We start from the raw sequence: 6,629 nt of genomic DNA on the forward strand, positions 1-6,629 counted from the left end.
AAAAATATATTCATATTACATTTCAAGATGCAGGTATGTACTAAATGCAAGTACGTGGCAGATGAAAGAAAGATGAGGATAAAAACAGGTGATAATAAAGAGTATTTTATCACATTCAATTTTAATTTGATAATTCAGCACATGACTTAAAGCACATAGAGACACTTTAAGCCACTGCCAAGCTCTGTATTGTATATCTAAATGGGAAGTCTTCCAGAAAATCTTGCACAGGCTACAATCTGGATGATTTGGTGATAATGTAATGAGAGACTGTTACGCGTAACTCGCCTCACAGTTTTAAGACAAGGTTCACATATGTTATATCATTTTGTGCGGCTGGATCTGGACTAGTATGCTATGACTTTTGGTGTTTATGACTTTTATAGTTTTTTAAATATTTAGATTTTAGTGCAAATTTTGGCCCATTTCTAGGCCCATGGGAAAGATTGATCTTTTGGACCCATAGAAACAGATTTCAAACTTCATTTGTCGTGTGTTGGCTCTCTCTAGTGTTATGCCGGGAGTAGTAAGGCCTGTCTACCCTTATTTGGATTACCGTAGTGACCACAATATCAACGGTGCGCACAGCGTCACTGCTTTGAGGAACCATTGGAAGTTTTAAGGTTGCGCGAACCATTGAATACTTACGGTAAGCGAAAGGGTGTATGCTTGGTGGAAAACTCCATATCCCACAATTCATAGCACGCCTCTATGACTCAAACAATGGCGGCCACCACTTCGATTTTATAATGCTTTTATTCGTGTTTCTAGGTCACAAAATAAACTTTTAAGATATTTTCAGGCGCGAATGTAGTTGTGTAAACTTCAAATATCTGTTCGTTTTGTCAAAACATCCCATATTAGCAGCAGCGTTCTGATGATGTCATTTCCGCCTGACAGCTAGCTGGCTAGCTGGCTAGCGCGCTTGGGTGAAAAGCGACCCGGGTGCCTTACAGTGACCGCGGGTCTCAACGCAAGGACTCTTTTTCTCAGCTGGACATATTTTTCATTTATATGGGCTGATTATTCATTTTAGTAACGGTATAAACAGTGAAAGGTGGTGGATCTGCCAGATGCTGGTCGATGTGGAAAAATAACTCAGTTGTTTGGTGGTGGCTAACGCGGATCTCAGAGGGCAGCCGTGGATCAGGGAAACCGAAGGCAGGAGAAGGAGACCCAAGTCGGCTGCCAGTCGGAGTGTGAGGTGAACTGAATTTCAGGTAAGAAGTTATGAACTGCACTCTATATGGGTCAGATATATACCGAGTTTAGTTGTAGTTTATTTTCGTTGTGCTGACTTTTTACAATCAGTTACAATAACTCATACTGCGTGCTAGCTAGCACGACGGAGTTTCTATACAGCTGTGTGCGCACTAAGTTACTGATGTTGAACTTTATTTTATTCATAAGGATTAGTTCGTAGAGTTGCCATACAAACGGAATCGTCCTGCATTCAGAGAAAATATTATGCGTCTGGTATTGAGCTGAAAAGGAACACAGTTTGTCCCGTACTTCAGGTAGAATGGAAAAAGACACAAAGCTGGATTTATTCTGTCATTACGCTGCTTCCCCTGTCATTCTCTCGCCTGTTGCAACTTCAGTCATGAAACTGATCAATGATCGGCTTTTCTCTCTTGTTTGTTTATCGCGCTAAACAACAGCAGCATGTTTAAGCTTGATCAGCTGTTGTTAGAATTCATTTGATTTTAATTTCTAGTATCAGCTGATGTTTGTTGGAGCCACAGCGGTAAAAGCTGGTGGAAACCAGGAGATGTCCTTACTGAATCATCAGAGCTGAACTGGTGATGGAGAAACAGGTTTACCTTTTAGGTGACATGAATGAGTTGAAGGAAGTTATGAACGGTTTCTGAGAGACAAATAACACCAAGCTCCTTTTCTGTGTAGCTGACAGCTGGTAACTGTGCAGGGGCGGATCTAGCAAAGCTTTTGCCAGGGGCCAGGTAGGCCATTAACAGAGAAAGGTGGACACAAAGATATACTTTTCTTTCTTACTCTCATATAAAATATTTAGCTTTTATTAAATAGTTATCTGAATCTTACAACCAAAGTTTGTATAATAATACACAAGATTGGCTGTAGACCATTGTTCATCATTCAGAACACAGTGTAAAAATAACAAAAAACAAAAAGTGAATGCAAAAGTGCATAAATATTTATTTTACGTGTTTGATGTGTGTGGCGGGGCGTGGTCTGCAGTGCCGCTGCAGGGGAGGTGGACCCACCTCAGCGGCATCTGCAATCACGCCTCTCGGGCGTAGTCTGTGCTCTCTCGGCTGTTTTTTTGGTGTGTGTTGGGCTGTGAGTTGAAAAGCTACAGCCGGCTGTGTGGGTACACCAACCATATGTGACTGTGGTCCATAAAGTAATGCTACATAGCGTGTTCATGCAAACATTGTCGGGTCTGCCGTGGTACAAAGGGACTTCTGCTCATGAACCTGTGTGCATAGCGTCTGCAAATCGGCGCTGTACGAAGTCACTTCATCTTTACACAAAACTGTAAGCTGTCATCTGTGAAGCGTGAGCGGTGTTTGTTTTTACCATAGTTCATGGTGGAGAATGGCTGCTCTGCTGAGTTTTGCTCTCTGTAGCCGTATGAATGGCAAACTACACTGATTAGCAGCGGCATGGGCACACTTAATATTTCTTCTGAAATTTTAGCTTTCTAGTTATTATTATTATTATTATTATTATTATTATTATTATTATTATTATTTAGTAGTAGTAGTAGTAGCTAGAGAGAGGTCAGAGAGTACATTATGACACCTCATTGCGATTAACTAATCACAGGGAAAAAATGAATTAAAAAGATAACCCCAATTAATCATCTTTCATGGTGCCCTTTATTCTTATGTAAAAAGCCCATTACCCCTTTTCCACAAAGCCAGTTCACGTATCAATTCATGCTAAACTTGGAACTTAGTTTTGTTTGCATTTACACTGCTAGAGAATCAGCTTTTAGCCAGGAAAGCTGGTTCCAGGCTGGCACCAACTATTTGCTGTGTACAACTCATAACCCATTCAGGGAATTTTGAAGGCAGGGTGTGTTTTAAGATATTTGAATAAAACTCAATAGATGACCACAGAAAATGGAGAGTGATGGTGGTGTGGGCTTCATTCCCTGGGGGCTTTGAACTTCCAACAGTAGATGGCACATGTGCAGGGTCTGGAGAGAACAAAGACGTGAGTAGAGGTCCAGAGAGAGTACAGAAGACTCAACAGATGAGTGTATAGGAAAAGGCATTACAGGTGTCCTGATGGAGGTAGTAATGTTGTATTTTACCAGTGTGTGCTTGGAACTAACTGCCATGAGTGGCTTGTGATAGTTTGAGCAAGTGAGTTCACCTAATGATGTGCTTTATTTGACATTAGCCTAGATGCTAATTAGCAGTAGCTAATCACTAATGTTAGATTGTTTTACTTCCCTTTGCATGGTAACAGGTCATAGCATCTTCTAATTGTATAAATGTTTGCATAGTTCAGCTCACACATGATATTTTGTGTCTTGTTTCCAGTTTTACCATTCATTCTTTCGTCAAAATCCATTCCTTACATCCAGTTGGAAATAAACAACCAGAAAGGAACAACAGAGTGGTTTTTCTTAATGAGATGATGGTTATCTATCTGCCTGGTTAAGTGCAAGGGCAGAATAATCACTGTACACAGTGATCACAATGAGCAGCGCATTGTTAGTGTTTGAATGCGACTGTATGCTTACATGCTTCTTGCAAGCAAGATGTGTACAGAATAACTGTAGTGGTAGTGTAGCTTAACATTGGCAGTGAGATGAAGGTTTATGCAGACATTTGTAGTTAGGTGGTGCATGAGAATGCCTCCTGGCAAGAGTATGGAGGCAGTTCCTAGAGGATGAAGGAATTGATACCACTGACTGGCATCCACGCTCGCCTGACCTAAATCCAATAGAAAATCTCTGGGACATCATGTTTTGCTCCATCTTACATCAGCAGGGTTGCCCTCAAAATATTCAGGAGTTCAGTGAAGCTCTGGTCAGGATATGGGAGGAGACAATCCTTGACGCCACGTGTCATGTCATAAGGATCATGCCCCAAAGTTATCAGGCATGCATACAAACATGTGGGGGCTATACAAACTACTGAGTACCATTTTGAGTTGCTGCAATGACCAATTTCAGCAAATTGATCTAGCCTGCTGCATCAGCTTTTCAGTTTAATTTCTTGGTGACTGAATTAGGTTGATAATTTTCATTTCCATCAACTGATGTAGAATCCTTTTGTTCCTAACTCATTACCCATTCCATATCAGTATGGATATCCAGCATGATGTTTATTTCTAAATGAGATCTGATGTTTTCAAAGAGTTCCTCTAATTAATTTATGAACAGTGTATCAAATACCCCATACCTTCATCTGCATACTGTATGTATTTTACTGCTACTTCTGTATTTTATTTTATTTTTATTGTTAATGTTTTTTAATGCCCTATTTATCATCGTTACTTTATTTCCTGTTTTAAAAATTGTGTTTTAATAGTTTCACTGCAACAATATAATTATTCACTGAGTTACTTACCATAATTAATTTGACTTGAAAATATTTAAAATACATTATTTCTGTTCATATATAAGTGAACTGCAAATATATTGTAATATTAAAATTTACATTAATTAATAACAGAGCATGTTTGCAATTACTTTATAAAATTCACAGCATTAAATATGTTTGTATGGATGCATTTATTCTCAACAAATTTATGTAATAATGTCTGTCTTTGCTAAAAAGAAACACTTTTACAATACATTTTCAAAGTATAATACTGGTCTTGTTCAATAGGGGGCGCTATAGAGTGAACAAATGACTACGCACAGTTCCAGAACACCAAACCTAATGGGGACTGCAATACCGCTGTGTCACCATTAGGGTCACATGAATTCACACAGACACACAATTTGTCTGGAAATTGACCACATGGGGACCTACTTAGAAAACTTCACCAGCCATCTTTAAATACTGTTTTAGAGCTATTGGTAGGCCTGTGCCCGTGGGGACCTAGACTGAGGTCCCCACGGTGAAATGGGTCCCCACGGGTCGGTGTGTAGTTAGGGTCAAGTCCTCACCAGGTAGGAAAAACAAGAACACACACACACACACACACACACACACACACACACACTGCCTCTCTCATTTAATTGCAGAACATCCACCTTTAATTGGTGTTATGGCTTTTCCCTCTAAGTTACAACAGTAATGAGGCAATTTCTCACTCCCCCATTTGCATGTGATGTCACGTCACCACTTATAGAACAGAACAGAGGTGGGGAAAAAAATATGGCTAATCTAGGACAAAATCTGTCAGGGTGTCATTCAAGCTGATCATTCTAGAAAGTGTAGAACCTCCACAGATGGATGATGAGTGGGAATGTATGCATTCTCACAACATTTCTAGTGTGTGTGTGTGTGTGTGTGTGTGTGTGTGTGTGTGTGTGTGTGTGTGTGCGTGCGTGCGTGCGTGCGTGCGTGCGTGCGTGCGTGTATATTTATGGAAATATGTCAGTGAATGCGTGTATGTGTGAGAGAGATTGGTCACATCCCCTCATGACTTTGTGTTTGTGATGATGAGCAGGACGCAGTGGGGAGCTGGCCAGCCAGCTGTTGTGAGAAAGTTATAATGAGTATTTGTCAGGCCAGTCAAAAATTGCTCCACCAAATGAGCCAGCCAAAGGTATTTTAAGGCGTTAAACATCTGATCCATAAATGGAAAAAAAAATCCACATGGTACAGAAATCCTTATCTCACTCTAGCAGCCTTTTCATAGAGTCTAGCAGTTCTTCATTCCCAATTTTTTTCAAAACCTGTAATGTCTCTGGCATCAGTACCATTATGCACGGGGTTTTAGAAAAAGTCAGATGGTTTTATAACAAATATCACTTGTGAAGGGCCCCATAGCATATACTGAGAACTATTTTTTATCCATCCATTCATCCATCTTCATCCGCTTTATCCGAGGCCGGGTCGCGGGGGCAGCAGCCTAAGCAGAGAAGCCCAGACCTCCCTCTCCCCAGCCACCTCCTCTAGCTTATCCGGGGGAACACCAAGGCGTTCCCAGGACAGCCGAGAGATATAATCTCTCCAGCGTGTCCTGGGTCTGCCCTGGGCCTCCTCCGGTGGGACATGCCCGAACACCTCACCCAGGAGGCGCCCAGGAGGCATCCTTGTCAGATGCCCGAACCACCTCAGCTGGCTCCTTTCGATGTGGAGGAGCAGCGGCTCTACTCTGAGCCCCTCCCGGATGGCCGAACTTCTCACCCTATCTCTAAGGGAGAGGCCAGCCACCCTTCGGAGGAAGCTCATTTCCGCTGCTTGTATCCACGATCTCGTTCTTTTGGTCACTACCCACAGCTCGTGGCCATAGGTGAGGGTAGGGACGTAGATCGACCGGTAAATTGAGAGCTTCGCTTTCACACTCAGCTCCCACTTCACCACGACGGACCGGTGCAGCGTCCGCATCACTGCAGCCGCAGCACCAATCCGTCTGTCGATCTCTGGCTCCCTTCTCCCATCACTCGCGAACAAGACCCCGAGATACTTGAACTCCTCCACTTGGGGCAGGAACTCATCCCCGACCCGGAGTGG

The sequence above is a fragment of the Oreochromis aureus genome, linkage group 13, assembly GCF_013358895.1.
Source record: "Oreochromis aureus strain Israel breed Guangdong linkage group 13, ZZ_aureus, whole genome shotgun sequence".
In the NCBI taxonomy this organism is placed as follows: Eukaryota; Metazoa; Chordata; class Actinopteri; order Cichliformes; family Cichlidae; genus Oreochromis; species Oreochromis aureus.